Source organism: Haematobia irritans, chromosome 5 (genome assembly GCF_050003625.1).
Source record: "Haematobia irritans isolate KBUSLIRL chromosome 5, ASM5000362v1, whole genome shotgun sequence".
Classification (NCBI taxonomy): domain Eukaryota; kingdom Metazoa; phylum Arthropoda; class Insecta; order Diptera; family Muscidae; genus Haematobia; species Haematobia irritans.
The window spans coordinates 40,328,848-40,347,611 of record NC_134401.1 but is presented as its reverse complement, the minus strand read 5'-3'; positions in this window follow the sequence as shown (position 1 = coordinate 40,347,611).

The window sequence follows — 18,764 nt, the reverse complement described above, 5'->3', positions numbered from 1 at the left end:
AGCAAAGTTTTCTTTTGACACAAATTTTAGAGACAATCGTTGAATCGCCTATCAAAAATTCGGATTAGTTTGCTCTAAACGAAAATACTTCATACGAAAGGGGAATTTCGTTTGTCTAAAATTTCATTCCGAAGGAAAATATTTTTTCTTTGAGTGTACCCTCATTAAGAGGTCGTGAGTATTGGTCCATATTGTGGTATAGTCGCCATATAGACCTAATTCCCGAATTTATTTCTAAGGACTTCTAGAATCCGGCTGACCAGAAATAGGTCAGCCAAATATGGTGTGTGTCGACCCATGTTTTAGTATAGCCTCCACATAGACCGATCCCCAGATTTAACTCCTTGGGCTTCTAGAAACCGTAGTTTTTATCCGATTTGCACAAAAATGTAAATATAATATTATTTTAGACCCACAAAAATCTGTATCGCATTTATTTTTACCGGTCCATTTGGCAAAGCATTGATATAGACCGATTTAACTTCTTGAGGGTACACCAAAAGAAAAAATATTTTTTTTCGGAATGAAATTTTAGACAAACGAAATTCCCCTTTCGTATAAAGTATTTTTGTTTAGAGCAAACTAATCCGAATTTTTGATAAACGATTCAACGGTTGTCTCTAAAATTTGCGTCAAAAGAAAATTTTGGTTGTCTAAAATTTCGATCCTCAGAAAGGAAAACACTTCCTTCAGACTATAGCAGGCGCACTGATTATGAAAATTGCTTGAAACTGAAAGTAAAATTTTCAGTTTTGAACGATGAGTAGTTCATATAAATAATGGCGGAAAAATCTACAGATTTAAGATTTCAAATCAAGGCGTTATTTCATCATATACACGATATGTTTATGATTTCTCCAAAAATTCAAACCAACTTGTTTCTCAGAAATCCAGAATCTGATCTAGTCTTCATAGGTAGAATATTTATTTTTTTTTTCGGAAAACGTACTGGTTGAACTGATTTGCTTGGGAGAAGATTTGTCATCAAACCCTCTAAAATTCTATATATTAACAAGTATATACGGCCGTAAGTTCGGCCAGGCCGAATCTTATGTACCCTCCACCATTGATTGCGTAGAAACTTCTACGAAAGACTGTCATACACAATCGAATTAATTGGGTTGTGGTATCTTAAATCGTTTTCTAAATTGTGAGATAGTCCATACGTTGTATATATTAGACAAAAAAGGTATGTATAGGTAAGTCTACAAATAATTACGAATCAATATGGACTTTTGCACGGTACGTACAGAGCGAGAATTGAAATATGGGGTTCGCTTATATGTGGGCTATATACAATTATGAACTTGATATAGACCAATTTTTGTGTGATTGGGGATCTATTTATCTGAGGGCTATACTAGCACAATGTACCAAATTTCAACTGACTCGGATGAAATTTGCTCCTCCAAGTGGCTCCAAAACCAAATCTAGGGATCGGTTTATATGGGGGCTATATATAATTATGGACCGATGTGGACCAATTTTTGCATGGTTCTTAGAGACCATATACCAACATCATGTACCAAATTTCAGCCGGATCGGATGAAATTTGCTTCTCTTTGAGGCTCCGCAAGCCAAATCTAGGGATGGGTTTATATGGGGGCTATATATAATTATGAACCTATTTCGACCAATTTTTGCACGGGTGTTTGAGGCCATATATTAACACCACGTACCAAATATCAACTGAATCAGATGAATTTTGGTCTTCCAAGAGGCTCCGAAAGCCAAATGGGGGATCGGTTTATATGGGGGCTATATATAATTATGCACCGATATGGACCAATTTTTGCATGGTTGTTAGAAACCATATACTAACACCATGTACCAAATTTCAGCCGGATCGGATGAAATTTGCTTCTCTTATATGCTCCGCAAGCCAAATTTGGGGATCGGTTTCTATGGGGCCTATATATAATTATTGACCGATGTGGACCAATTTTTGCATGGTTGTTAGAGACCATATACTAACACCATGTACCAAATTTCAGCCGGATCGGATGAAATTTGCTTCTCTTAGATGCTCCGCAAGCCAAATTTGGGGATCGGTTTCTATGGGGCCTATATATAATTATGGACCGATGTGGACCAATTTTTGCATGGTTGGTGACATATACTTACACCACGTACCAAATTTCAGCCGGATTGGATGAAATTTGCTTCTCTTAGATGCTCTGCAACCCAATGTGGGGATCGGTCTCTATGGGGCCTATATATAATTATTGACCGATGTGGACCAATTTTTGAATGCTTGTTAGAGACCATATACTAACACCATGTACCAAATTTCAGCCGGATCGGATGAAATTTGCTTCTCTTAGATGCTCCGCAAGCCAAATTTGGGGATCGGTTTCTATGGGGCCTATATATAATTATGGACCGATGTGGACCAATTTTTGCATGGTTGTTAGAGGCCATATACCAACACCGTGTACCAAATTTCAGCCGGATCGAATGAAATTTGCTTTTCTTAGAGGCTCTGCAAGCCAAATCGGGGGATCGGTTTATATAGGGGGCTATATATAATTATTGACCGATGTGGACCAATTTTTGCATGCTTGTTAGAGACAATATACCAACACCATGTACCAAATTTCAGCCGAATCGGATGAAATGTGCTTCTCTTAGAGGATCGTCAAGCCAAATTTGGGGGTCCGTTTATATGGGGGCTGTATGTAAAAGTGGACCGATATGGCCCATTTGCAATACCATCCGGCCTACATTAATAACAACTACTTGTGCAAAGATTCAAGTTGATGGCTTGTTTCGTTCGGAAGTTAGCGTGATTTCAACAAACGGACGGACGGACATGGTCAGATCGACTCAGAATTTCACCACGACCCAGAATATATATACTTTATGGGGTCTTAGAGCAATATTTCGATGTGTTACAAACGGAATGACAAAGTTAATATACCCCCATCCTATGATGGAGGGTATAACAAGTAACCCGCTACGACGAAGAGTTTTCAAAGTAAACTATTTTATTTGATTCATGGTTGTGAACAGAAAAAGATTTCCGTAGTTAAACTAAGGCTAAATTAAAATTATTTATTTTTTTTTGCAAAAAAATTATTTGTTTGTAGTTAAATATTATGATTTTTTGCGAAATTTTCCACAGGCCAATGAAAATTTCGTTTTTTAAGTATGTCTCAAACATTTTGAGAACTAAACATGAGTATAAAGTTCAATGACCGTACACATAAGTTCAATATGAACTAAAGCAAAAGAAGATTTTCGTACGATTGCCAAAAATAGTAAGAATGAACTACTGTATGTTATGGTTAAAATTGTCATGAATTGTCGCCAATGATTTTCTTCTTTAATTTTAGTTAATTTCTTCTTCTATGAGAGGGTGCAATTTCGAGAACTGCAGTTAAAAAGTACAACGGGGTATTAAATTTTCCTGGTTTTAACAACGCTTTGTGGAAATCTCAAAATGTGGAGTAAAATTTAGTTAAATTTTTGTACGAGTTAGTTTATTCTTCTTATAAAACAGTTTACTTTTTTTCGGTGTGGGTATTTAAGATTCGGCCCGGCCGAACTTACTGCTGTATATAAAGGGTGATTCTTTTGAGGTTAGGATTTTCATGCATTAGTATTTAACAGATCACGTGGGATTTCAGACATGGTGTCAAAGAGAAAGATGCTCAGTATGCTTTGTCATTTCATCATGAATAGACTTACTAACGAGCCACAACGTCGAATTTTCAGTGAATGGGCCCTAGAAAAGTTGGCAGAAAATCCGCTTTTTTATCGACAAATTTTGTTCAGCGATGAGGCTCATTTCTGGTTGAATGGCTACGTAAATAAGCAAAATTGCCGCATTTGGAGTGAAGAGCTACCAGAAGCCGTTCAAGAACTGCCCATGCATCCCGAAAAATGCACTGTTTGGTGTGGTTTGTACGCTGGTGGAATCATTGGACCGTATTTTTTCAAAGATGCTGTTGGACGCAACGTTACGGTGAATGGCGATCGCTATCGTTCGATGCTAACAAACTTTTTGTTGCCAAAAATGGAAGAACTGAACTTGGTTGACATGTGGTTTCAACAAGATGGCGCTACATGCCACACAGCTCGCGATTCTATGGCCATTTTGAGGGAAAACTTCGGAGAACAATTCATCTCAAGAAATGGACCGGTAAGTTGGCCACCAAGATCATGCGATTTGACGCCTTTAGACTATTTTTTGTGGGGCTACGTCAAGTCTAAAGTCTACAGAAATAAGCCAGCAACTATTCCAGCTTTGGAAGACAACATTTCCGAAGAAATTCGGGCTATTCCGGCCGAAATGCTCGAAAAAGTTGCCCAAAATTGGACTTTCCGAATGGACCACCTAAGACGCAGCCGCGGTCAACATTTAAATGAAATTATCTTCAAAAAGTAAATGTCATGGACCAATCTAACGTTTCAAATAAAGAACCGATGAGATTTTGCAAATTTTATGGGTTTTTTTTTAAAAAAAAAGTTATCAAGCTCTTAACAAATCACCCTTTACTTGTTTTTATACCCTAAACCACATAGTGGTCAGGGTATAATAAGTTTGATCGGCCAAAAAATGTGCCTACCAGAAATATTGATTTTAGACCCCATAAAAAATATACTGATCGACTCAGAATCACCTCCTGAGTCGATCTAGCGCTTGGTGTCCGTCCGTCCGTCCGTCCGTCTGTCCATGTATTTGTTGTTCACAGGATTCCGGTCGCAATTATTAACCGATTTTGATGGAATTTGGTACAGGGAGTTTTTTGGGCACAAGGACGAACGCTATTGAATTTGGAAGAAATCGGATCAAATTTAGATATAGCTCCCATATATATGTATCGCCCGATTTCGACAAATGGGGTCACTTTGCTCGTTTTTTCAAACAGATCGTCACCAAATTTGCCTAAAGATAATCTTTTCCATCGCCCTTCAAGTCTGCAAAATTTCATCCAAATCGGTTCAGATTTAGATATAGCTCCCATATATATGTATCGTCCGATTTTCCCAAATTTGGCCACAAAACCTTTATTTATCAACCGATCTTACTCAAAGTTGGCTAAATATAATCTTCTATAGCACTAACTATATGTGCAAAAAATCATCGAAATCGGTTCAGATTTAGCTATAGCTCCCATATATATGTATCGCCCGATTTTCCCAAATTTGGCCACAAAACCTTTATTTATCAACCGATCTTACTCAAAGTTGGCTAAATATAATCTTCTATAGCACTAACTATATGTGCAAAAAATCATCGAAATCGGTTCAGATTTAGCTATAGCTCCCATATATATGTACCGCCCGATTTTTCTAAATTTGGCAATAAAACCCTTATTTATAGACCGATCTTACCCAAATTTGGCTAAATGTAGTCTTCTATAGCACTAACTATATGTGCAAAAAATCATCGAAATCGGTTCAGATTTAGATATAGCTCCCATATATATGTATAGCCCGATTTTCCCAAATTTGGCAATAAAACCCTTATTTATAGACCGATCTTACCCAAATTTGGCTAAATGTAGTCTTCTATAGCACTAACTATATGTGCAAAAAATCATCGAAATCGGTTCAGATTTAGATATAGCTCCCATATATATGTATAGCCCGATTTTCCCAAATTTGGCCATAGAACCCTTATTTATTAACCGATCTTACTAAAAGTTGGCTAGATCCAGTCCTCTATAGTACTAATTATATGTGCAAAATTTCATCGAAATCGGTTCAGATGTAGATATAGCTCCCATATATGTATCACCCGATTTTGAAAAATTCGCCCCTAATAACCTTATATTTGACCATACAGGACTCATTTCTTAACCGATCTTACTCAAATCTTGCACTAGGTAACCTTTTGTGGTATTAATCAAACCCGCAAAATATTATGCAAATTGGTTCAGATTTAGATATAGCTTCCATATATATGCATCGCTCGATTTTCCCAAATTTGGCCATAGTACTCTTATTTATTAGCCAATGTTACTCAAATTTCAAATTTTGATGTACTAGCCGATCGTACTTATACGTACTTGTAGCTCTTACATAAGAATATTGCTCGAATTTTACAAATTTGTATTTATTACCCACACTAATTTAACGATTTTCTCTCCGTAGGCGCAATATCAACACAGCCAGTGTTGCTAGAAGTAGGGGAAATTCCCTATATGTAGGGTTTTTCTAATATTTAGCGTCTTGTAGGGACGTAGGGCCACAATGTAGGACATTTTCACTCAACACAATTTGTAATAACTTTTACATTTTGGTGGCTCTAGAGGATGAAATTAGAAGCAGGCAAAGCTTGATCTTTAACAATGTGTGGTAAACTTTATTCCTGTAGAAAATTTTGTCAACATTTTATTTCTATAGAACATTTTGTCAAAATTGTATTTCTATAGAATTTTTTTTCAAAATATTATTTCGTTGTTTTAATTAGTTGACCTTTAAACTTTTAATTATATTTGCTTAGTTCGGCTTGAGGTCATGTGAATAAAAACAGATGTTGTTGTTTTTTGAGTTGTATTTTTATATTTAAAATTTTCCAATATTTCGAGACATCTCCGATGCTCGTCTTCAGGGAAATTAATTTAAATTTAAAGAACAGTGAACTTCTTTACAAGGGAGTATATTTACAGTTGTAAATATACTCCCTTGTAAAGAAGTTCACTGTTCTTTAAATTTAAATTAATTTCCCTGAAGACGAGCATCGGAGATGTCTCGAAATATTGGAAAATTTTAAATATAAAAATACAACTCAAAAAACAACAACATCTGTTTTTATTCACATGACCTCAAGCCGAACTAAGCAAATATAATTAAAATATTATTTCTATAAAAAATTTTCTCAAAATTTTATTTCTGTGGAATTTTTTCCCGAAATTTAATTTCTATATAATTTATTGTAAAAATTTTATTTCTATAGAAAAATTTCTCACAAAAATTTGTTTATAGAAACTTTTTCCAAAATTTTATTTTTATAGAGATTTAACCAAAAAGATTACTAATTTGGGTAGAATTCTACCAACTGTGGCAACCGTGGTAGTAATACAAATTTATATTCTAAGTTATATACGTTGCATATTCATGTTTTAAGATAATAAAGTACTTAGAACCATTTTTGTTTTGTAAAATTTTTTTAATTTAACGAAAAATATAGTAGGGAAAATTGTTTGGGAATGTATGGGAAAGTAGGGAACTTTTTTTGTCCTTGTAGGGTAAACCGAACATTTTCCCTATGAGCTATAGTCAGATTGACACAAAGCAACCATAGACATGTACCCCTTAATTTTCTTAAATGTGCAACTGCGGTTTATCTCCCAGACCTATATGTTACCCCACAAATGCTTATGATTACTAATTCTGTAATGGTGGTTTAGGGTATGATATAGTCGGCCCCGCCCGACTTTCTACTTTACTTACTTGTTTTTTTTTTTTGAGTTTCGTCAATCAATGAATTTCCCAATCGAACCCACTGTGTGCACTGCCTTGGAAACGACTTAACAGCTAAATGCTTTAAACCCCCCGTCTTCCAAACGGGGTGGGGGGAAACCTTTCTTTTTTTCTAGAAGCTTAGTTTTGCGCTTTGCCATAGTAGCCTTCTGGTCTCCCAGAGATGAAATACTATAACCATTGTTGTGGCCAAATGTCTTAGCCGTTGTGTTTGTTGTCTCAATCTGATGCGGTGGCATGAGGCAAAGCTATTCCATTGCTTCAATTCTATTTAAGACGCCAACGTCCTTGCTCCAACTATGTAAGATTATCAGGGTAACTTTAGATTTTATTATACTTAACCCACGCATACGTCATAATTTTTGCAGCTCTTCCCCATTGGGCATGGTGGGTTGATGGGAGACAGAGAGAAGAGGGGTTAAGCTTTAGGTCTTGGTGTTTAGTGAGACTGGTCGTTTGGATGACTGGTTGCTTAGTTGCTCTAGTTGGTCTTGCATCTTTACCATGTCTTTGAAAACTGAATCATCGCCCATAAAGCCCATGTTGTAGTTGAGGTATTAGTTGTCTACAATTCCTTATAGCACATAGAGAGCTCTATGGGTTTTTCGTATTTTTTCCCATGGAGGCGTTAGTGGCGGCAATAGTACTGAATCAGTTTCAATGAATGACTTTTGTGACCATACACAACACAGGCAGTCTTACCCCATCTGCCCCCCCCCCCCCCCCAACAAAACCCACTACCCATATAGTGGAATAGTATTTCTATATGATAAGGATACTTAAGTATTCCTTACGCATGTCATTCCTTTGGCCATTCCGTTGGCATTGTAACGAAACGAACAGAAATATTTGTATCCGCATATTCGAAGGAGGGAAAGAGGAATTTATTGGAGAATTTCTTTTTTTTTCTATTGTTCTCCCCCAGTTCGTAGTTGTGTGTAGGAGATTCTTGGGATATTGTTTCATGTCACCAAACCAAAACTGCAAAAAAAAGGTAAATGTGTTATTTTCGACTAGGGTAACCAATATTTTTTATGTGCTAACATGTAAATATTGTAATACGCCTCGCCTTGTCTATTTCAAAATCTGGAAATAGGAGAATTTATCTCTAGAGATTAGCCATTATGTTTTTGTTAACATATCCATTTAGTAATAATGTTGACATCTTTAGAGATTACAAGGGTTTTGTATGACCACAAAAAAATATATGTGAATATTTTATAACAAAACCCGTTTCCTAACATAATTTGTTAAAAAGTTGTACAAAAATGTGCCATGTTGCGTATAACTAATTTTAATATATATGGCATGCAGATAAATAACGTATACGTACCCCCCTGGACCATGGTATGTATGAGTGATTTTCTTATATTAGGATAACTTATACGTACCAAGGTTAAAGAGTTTTTTTTTCCTCTTCAAAATTTCATTTCTATAGAAATTTTCTATAAAATACATCATTTCTTTTTGTTTGTTATTGTTGGTTTTCTCTTCCATCATTATTGTTATTTTTGATTGCAGCCTAAAACCATGCATTGACTAAACTACAAGTGTAGCTTAACCAACAGAGGAAAAGTATGCTTGTCAAATTTATTTGGGCAAAGCCCTATAGACTGCAAGATAGTTGGATGTACAGCTGTTTCGGAATTACCACATTCCTCATCAGCATCCTCTACTTGCAGCAAAACTATCAACCAATTATTAGAATAAATTCGGGTAATTCACTCAACCCAAAGTGTACTACACTTCAACCTTCCGAAAAAAAGTGTGATAGTTGGCTACTCCCCAAACAAATTTGCAAATCATTTCTATAGAAATTTTGTAAAAATGTCATTTCTATAGAAAATTTTTTGCAGAATTTCAGCTCTCTAGGTTAAAGTGGTAGCCCGATTAAGTTTCAGGCTCACTTAGACTATTCAGTCCATTGTGAATTAATTCAATTCTCTAGAATTAATTTCCAGAAATTTTATCAATATTTCTTTTCTATGGGAATTCTTGTCAAAATTTCATTTTATAGGGCATATTGTCAAAATTTCATTTCTATAGGAAATTTTGTCAAAATTTAATTTCTATTGAAAATTATTACAAAACTAAATTTCTATAGGAAATTTTGTCAACATGTCATTTCTATAAGAAATCTGGTCAAAATCTCTTTGCTATAAGAAATGTTGTTAAAAATTCTATGCTACATGAAAATTTGTAAAAAATTATTTGCTATAAGATATATTGACAAAATTTCATTTTGTCAAAATATCATTTCCATAAGAAAAATTGTCAAAATTTCTTTGCTATAGGAAATTTTGTCAAATTGTCTTTGCTATGCAAAATTTTGTCTAAAAAAAAGAAAAATTTAAATTTTCTTCTATAGGTAATTTAGTGAAAATGTTAATTCTATAGGAAATTTTGTCAAAATTCCGTTTCAACAGAAAATTGTCAAAAGAAATTGTCACAAAATCATTGCTAAAAAAATCACCACTTTCATTTCCCTAAAAATGTTTTTTGCAGAAAAACTTTGTCAACATTTTATTTCTGTATGCAGTTTTGCCGAAATTTCATAAAAATAATTTATTTTCAAATTTTAATTATACCCTGCGCCACACTGTGGAGCAGGGTATTATAAGTTAGTGCATATGTTTGATATAGCCATGTCCGTCTGTCCGTGAACACATTTTCGTAATCAAAGTCTAGGTCGCAGTTTTAGTCCAATCGACTTCAAATTTGGCACAAGTATGTGTTTTGGCTCAGAATAGAAGCCTATTGATTTTGGAAGAAATCGGTTCAGATTTATATATAGCTCCCATATATATATATATATATATATATATATATATATATATATATATATATATATATATATATATATATATATATATATATATATATATATATATATATATATATATATATATATATATATATATATATATATATATATATATATATATATATATATATATATATATATATATATATATATATATATATATATATATATATATATATATATATATATATACCACAGTAGTGAACTTCTCTCTTATCACTGAGTGCTGCCCGATTCCATGTTAAGCTCAATGACAAGGGACCTCCTTTTTATAGCCGAGTCCGAACGGCGTTCCACATTCCAGTGAAACCACTTAGAGAAGCTTTGAAACCCTCAGAAATGTCACCAGCATTACTGAGGTGGGATAATCCACCGCTGAAAAACTTTTTGGTGTTCGGTCGTAGCAGGAATCGAACCCACGACCTCGTGTATGCAAGGCGGGCATGCTAACCATTGCACCATGGTGGCTCCCTAATTTGCTTAAAATTTTGCACAAGAAGAACAATTAGTACTATAGTCAAGTGTGCCAAATTTTATTGAAATCGGTTCAGATTTAGATATAGCTCCCATATATATATCGTTCGCCCGATTTACACTCATATGAGCACAGTGGCCAATCTTTTACTCCGATTTAATTGAAATTTTGCAAAGGGAGTAGAATTAGCATTGTAGCTATGCGTGCCAAATTTGGTTGAAATCGGTTCAGATTTAGATATAGCTCCCATATATAGTTTTCGCCCTATCTGCACTCATATGACCACAGAGGCCAATTTTTTGCCACGATTTAGTTGAAATTTTGCACAGGGAGTAGAATTAGCATTTTAGCTATGCGTACCAAATTTGGTTGAAATCGGTTCAGATTTAGATATATCTCCCATATATAGCTTTCGCCCGATTTACACTCATATGACCACAGAGGCCAATTGTTTTCTCTGATTTAGTTGAAATTTTGCAGATTTAGATATAGCTCCCATATATATCTTTCGCCCGATTTGGACTTATATGGCCACAAAAGCCAAAGTTTTGCCCTGATTTACTTCAAATTTTGCACAACGAGTACGTTTAATAGTATCGTTATGTGTGCTTTATTTGGTTAAAATCGGTTCCAATTTAGATATAACTTCCATATATATCTTTCGTCCGATTTGGATTTATATGGCCTCAAAAGCCAGAGTTTTATTTGATTGAATAGTATCGTTAATTGTGCCAAATTTAGTTGAAATCGGTTCAGATTTTGATATAGCTCTCTTATATATCTTTCGTCCGATTTGCGATCATATGACCACAGAGGTCAAAGTTGGATTCCGATCTACGTGAAATTTTTCACAGGGAGTAGATTCAACATAGTAACTATGCATGTGAAATTTGAATGAAATCGGTTCAGATTTCGATATAGAGGTAAAACTGGCCGAAATACCCACATTTTCCATATCACATCGCCACTGCTAAGTCGAAAACTTATCAAAATTACTCCAATTTTCCTATTACTCTAATACATATCTATCGACCGATAAATCATAAATACACTTTGCGAAGTTGCCTCAAAATTGGTACAGATTTAAATGTTTCCCATATTTTTTATACCCACCACCATAGAATGGTGACGGGGGTATAATAAGTTTGTCATTCCGTTTGTAACATATCGAAATATCGATTTCGAACTATAAAAGTATATATATTCTTAATCAGGGAGAAATTCTAAGACGATATAAGCATGTCCGTCTGTCCGTCTGTCTGTCTGTCTGTTTTTATCACGCTACAGCCTTCAATAATGGCGCCATCGTCCTGAAATTTGGCACTGATTCGTGTTTTTTTTGCAGGCAGATCAAGTTCGAAGATGGGCTATATCGGTCCAAGTTTTGATATAGTCCCCATATAAACCGACCTCCCGATATGGGGTCTTGGGCTTTTAAAAACCGCAGTTTTTACCCAATTTGCCTGAAATTGGAAATCTAGAGGTAATTTAGGACCATCAAAGAGTGGACCATCAAAGAGTGTGTGTCGGTCCATGTTTTGGTATAGCCCCCTAGAGGTGTTTTGGGACCATAAAGAGGTGTGTCGAAAATGGTTGGTATCGGTCCATGTTTTCGTAGAGTCCTCATATAGACCGATCTCCAGATTTTATTTCTTGGGCTTCTAGAAACTGTGTTTACCGATTTACCTTAAATTTGAAATCTAAAGGTATTTTATGACCAGAAATAGGTGTGCCGAAAATAGGATGTATCGATCCATGTTTTGGTATAGCCCCCATTTAGACCGATCTCCCGATATTAGGTCTTGGGTGTCTAGAAACTGTATTTTTTCTCCGATTTGCTTGAAATTGAAAATCTAGAGGTATTTTAAGACCACAAATAGGTGTGTCGAAAATGGGGAGTATCGGTTCATGTTTTGGTATGGTCCCCATAAGACCAATCTCCCGATTTTATTTCTTGGGCGTTTAGAAACTGTATTTACTATCCCATTTGCCTGAAATTTGAAATCTAAAGGTATTTTATGACCAGAAATAGGTGTGCCGAAAATGAAGAGTATCGGTTCAAATTTTGATATATCTCCCATATAAACCGATCCCCCGATTTAGGGTCATGAGCTTCTAGAAACCGTAGTTTTTATTCGATTTGCCTAAAATTGGAAATCGAGATGTATTTTAGGACCACAAATAGGTGTATCGGTTCATGTTTCGTTGTAGCGCTCATATAGACCGATCTCCCAAATTTACTTCTTGGACTTATAGAATCCATAGTTTTTATCCAATTTGCTAGAAATTAGTAATCTACAGGTGTGTCGAAAATCGTCCATATCGGTCCATGTTTTGGTGTAGCCAGCTGATAGACTGAACGCCCGATTTTAGATTTCATAGTTTTTACCCAATTTGTCGGAAATTGGAATTCTAGAGGGTTTTGAGAAACATTAAGAGGTGTGTCGAAAATTTTGAGTATTGGTCCATGTTTTGGTATAGCCTCCACATAGACTAACCTGCCGGATTTATTCTTGGGCTGCTAGAATCGGTAGTTTTTATCCACTTTGACTGAAAATGTAAATATACTGGTATTTTAGACCCTCAAAAATTTGTATCGCATTTATTTCTACCGGTCCATTATGTAAGACATTGATCGATCGACCGATTTCACTTCTTGAGGCTGTAGCAGAAGCACTGTTCATATAAATTGCTTGAAACTAAAAGTACAATTTCCAGATTTTACTCCTCGTTTAAATAATGGCGGTAAAAATCTACGGATTTAAGATTTCAAATCAAGACTTTTTTCATCATTTACACGATATGTTTATGATTTCACTAAAATTCAAACAAAATTGGTTCTTATAAATCCAGAATCTTATCTAGTCTTCATAGGTAGAATCTTTGAATTTATATTCTGGAAGTGTACTGGTTGAATTGATCTGCTTGGGAGAATATCTGTCATCAAACCCCCCAAAATGCTATATATTATCAAGGTACCCTCACCGAAGAAGAGTTTTCAAAGGAAACTATTATATTTGATTCTGGTGGTGGGTATTTAAGATTCGGCCCGGCCGAACTTACTACTGTCTATACTTGTTTTTAGTAACATTGTGCTTCATCCCAGGGCGTTAGGCGATTTAAATTTTAATTCTAGAGATTTTGTACAAGTACAAAAAATGGTTTCCAACTCGGTTAAGATATAAATATTTGTGTATGGGAATATTAACCTTCGTGAAGGAGTTGAGATGTTAACACAAATTTTGGTATACAAAGTGGTGAAGGGTATAATATAGACTTTACTTACTTGTTCTTTCTTCATTTGTTTTGTTTTTATTATTATTGGCATCTTCTTGAATTATTATTATTTTTTATTTCAGGTTAAAATCATGCGATGACTAAACTACAAGAGTAGCTTAACCAACAGGGAAAAAGTATATTTATCAAATTTAATTGGGCAAAGCCTTTTAGACTGCAAAATGGTTGGATAAAACTTTTCCAAAATATCATGTCTATAAAGAATTTTTTCAAAATTTTATTTCTAAGGGAATTTTATCAAAATTTCACTTTCATAGCAAATTTTTGCAAATCGTTATGTCTATAGGAAATTTTTGATAAATTTCATTTCTATACGAAATTTTGTCATTAATTCATTTTTATGATATTGTTCAAAATTTCATTTTTATTGGATTTTTTCAAAAAGTTCATCTCTATAGGTTTTTTGGCAAAATTTCTTTTCTATACGAAATTTTTGCAAAATTTTCTTTTCTATAGAAAATTGACTGAAATTGGACTACTGAATAAAACTTTGTTTGTTTGTTAACTAGTGTAATTTTTATCGAATTTCTGAAACTTGAAACATGGCAACTCTAAAATAGTGGCACTTAGTTTATTGTCATATTGTTTATTCATTTGTTGGCAAGTAGATGTATTTTAAAGCGCCCACATAATCAATGTAGCATATCTACCCACCTGACCACAACGTTCGTTATCGTATTCGATATAGAAATATTCTCGGGTTTTTCTCGAAGAAAACTATCGAAAACGATATCGAGAATGGTTCGAAAAAATTTCGAAAAACGTTCATCTGTCGTGCTGTTACTGCCAGCAAACTCTTCGTTTTCGAAGGCTTGCTAGTGATTCGTTAAAGAAGGTTTCGCGATATCTATAATTGATCGTTAACGAATCTATTTTGAATTCGTTTTCGTATTCGATATCATTCCGCTTTCGAAGGTTTTCTATACTGTTTTATTCCCATTTTGTTCCCATTATAAGTTGTATAGTAAAACAAAATTTTCAAGTTTGTTTTTATTTTATTACAACACAATATAGATAATTATAATACAAAATAATATAGATATTAGTGTTGCGAACAAAATACTTAAAATATTTACATTTAAAGTGATTTAAGGCACTGCATTGACTTCTTTGCGAGGAATTTCTTATTAAGCCGGTCGGGACTATGCCATGGAAAAGGACTATAATCAATGAGTAACATTTTCCTGGATACATCTGAAAATTAAACATGAAAGAAAATATGTAGTTTTTTAAAATATATATAAATAAATTACTTACCTCTTTTAGATTCGCTAAGACACTTCACCCGCACTTAACAATTTCTTAAACTGAAATGACTTTTTAATCTCTGTTTTTGTCAAAAACAAACATGGCGAAACACCAACAAATAAGCCGAAAAATATTCGTTATTACTTCGAAACAACGAACGTTCGAAATTTTTCTATTATCGAACTTTTCTCGAATAATGTGCGCGTAAATTTATGTCGAAAAATGTTCGCTTTAGCGAACCTTCGCCATTTCTCGGCACTTTGGTCGGGTGGGTAGTGCCATATAACTACCACAGACCGAGAATAACTCTCTTTCTCTCTCCAATAGCACACAAACTCATATACCCAAAGAACTTGAGGGAAAAATCAATAGCAGAAAGAGGAGTACAATCAAATCAATGTTCAAATGTGCAAATGTATGAAACAAACAACACATGCATACTCAATGAGAGCTGAGTGTATGGGAGAAACAGCCAATACATTTGTACCTAATGCATATGCATAAGCATTACTCGTATAAGCCATGAAGTTGCTTTAGTATAGCGGAGGCCCATTGAATGAGCCAGCGGTTGGAGTAAAATTCTTGCAATTCAGTAAAATAAACAAGAGAGAACAACTAAGATAGATGGAATTACGAATTTCACATTGTACTCCTCCACAGAGTGTAGGAGTTGTTCCCACCTCCTTGATGTGAACGCTGAACGCTGGGCAATAGCAATTGTCAGAGGGTTTTGAAAAATCCAACGATGTCATTAATATTCCTTGTCATTGTAGAAAAAGCGGGAAATATTCATTATTGCATAATTTACGCATATTGCAATGAATTGCCAATTATCTGTAGTTGTAATGTGGGTGGTAAATATTTTTGGACTTATGTTTGTATGTTTTTTGTTTAGGAATAAATTTTCTAGTTAGGAAAAATTATGGGAAATTATGGAGGAAGAATAATGAAAATCTTATGAGGGTAGGTATCTTTAAAGCCATTGCTATCAAAAATGTTAGTAATCAAAGACAATTTCTGTAGAAAGAATCCAATTCAAATTATATAAGGATATATCTGTCATTAAATCTAAAGCTATAGCTAAAATCAAAAAAAAAATCAAATTTAAATTTTAAAAATTTAGAAGTACTCTGAACCAGAAAAAACCTCTAATTTCCATAGAATTTTTAATTTCCAAAGGAATTTTTTCTTCTGAAGGAAATTTTGTCACAAAAGTATATACGGCTCACATGATGCAATGGTTAGCATGCCCGCCTTGCATACACAAGGTAGTGGATTCAAACCCAGTTTCGATCAAACTCAAACAAGTTTTTCAGCGGTGGATTATCCCACCTCAGTAATGTTGATGACAATTCTGAGGGTTTCAAAGCTTCTCTAAGTCGTTTCACTGCAAATGTGGTAGGCCGTTCGGACTCGGCTATAAAAAGGAGGTCCCTTCTCATTGAGCTTAACATAGAATCGGGCAGCACTCAGTGATAAGAGAGAAGTTCACCATTGTGGTATCGCAATGAACTGAATAGTCTAAGTGAGCCTGAAATATCAGGCCACCACTAACTTAACCTATAGGAAATTTTGTCAAAATTTCAATTCTATAGGAAATTTTGTCAAAATTTCAATTCCATAGGAAATTTTGAAAAATTATAATTTCAAAATTTCAATTCTATAGGAAATTTTGTCAAAATTTCAATTCCATAGGAAATTTTGAAAAATTATAATTTCTATAGGAAATTTTGTAAAACTTTCATTTCAATTGGAAATTGTTGCAAAATTTCTTTTCCATAGAAAATTTTGTCAAAATTTTATTTCTATAGGAAACTTTGTAAAAATTTCATTCCTATTGTAGCTTTGTCAAAATTTCTTTACGATCGTAAATTTTGTCACAAGTTCTTTGCTTTAGCAAATTTTGGCAAAATTTATTTGCTACCGAAAATTTTGTCAAAATTTATTTTCTATTGGAAATTTTACCAAAATTTCTTTGCTATAGGAAATTTTGTCAAAATTTTAATTCTATAGGAAATTTTGTCAAAACTTAGTTTTCATAGGAAATTTTGTCAAAATTTATTTCTATTGAAAATTTCATCAAAGCCTAACTTTTAGAGGAAATTTTGTCAAAATTTCATTCCTAAAGAAATTTTTGTCAAAATTTCTTTTCCATAGAAAATTTTGTCAAAACTTCATTTCAATAGGAAATTTTGTCAAAATATCATTTCTATAACAAAAAAATTCTCAAAATTTGATTTCAATAGGAAATGATGTCGCAATTTCATTTCCATAAGAAATATTGTTAAAATTTTTTCGTCATCAGAAATGTTGTCACAATTTCCTTGCTATTGGCAATTTTGTCAACATTTCATTTCTATAGGAAATTTTGTCAAATTTCTTTACTATCGGAAAATTTGCCAAAATTTCTCTGCTATAGGAAATTTTGTTAAATTTTCATTTCTATAGAAAACTTTGTCAAAGTAACATTTCTATAGGAATTTTTTTCACAATTTCATTTCTAAAGGAAATTTTGTCAAAATTTCATTTCTAAAGGAAATTATTACAAAATGTAACTTCTATTGGAAATTTTGTCCAAATTTCATTTATATTGGAAATGTTGTTCAAATTTCATTTATATTGGAAATTTTTTCCAAATTTCATTTCTATAGGAAATTTAATCAAAATTTCATTTCTGTAGGAAATTTGGTCAAAGTTTCATTTCTATAGGAATTTTTTATAGGCAATTTTGTCGCAAATTTCGTCAAAATTTATGTGCTATCGGAAATTTTGTCAAAATTTATTTGCTATAGAAAATTTTTTCAAAATTTAACTTCTATAGGAAATTTTGTCAACATTTCTTTTCCATAGAAAATTTTTCAAGATTTTTTTTATATAGGAAAATTTGTAAAATATTCTTTCCTATAGTAGCTTTGTCACCATTTCTTTACGATCGAAAATTTTGTCACAAGTTCTTTGCTTTAGCAAATTTTGCCAAAATTTATTTGCCATCGAAAATTTTGTCAAAATTTATTTGCTATCGAAAATTTTACCAAAATTTCTTTGCTATAGGAAATTTGTCACAGTTTTTTTTGTGTTTTTTATCTGATCAGAAATTTTGTCAAAATTTCATTTCTATAAGAAATTTCGTCAAAATTTCAATTCTATAACAAATTTTGCCAAAATTTAATTTTTAAAGAAAGTTTTGTCAAAATTTATTTCTATTGGAAATGTTTTCAAAACCTAACCTTTATAGGGAATTTTGCCAAAATTTCATTTTTAACGAAAGTTTTGTCAAAATTTCATTTTTAAAGAAAATTTTGTCACAATTTCTTTGCTTTCGGAAATTTTGTCAAAATTTCTTTGTTATCGGAAATTTTGTCAAAATTTCTTTGTTATAGAAAAATTTGTCAAACCTTCATTTCCATATTTCACTTCTAAAGAACATTTTGAAAAATTATAATTTCTATAGGAAATTTTGTAAAACTTTAATTTCAATTGGAAATT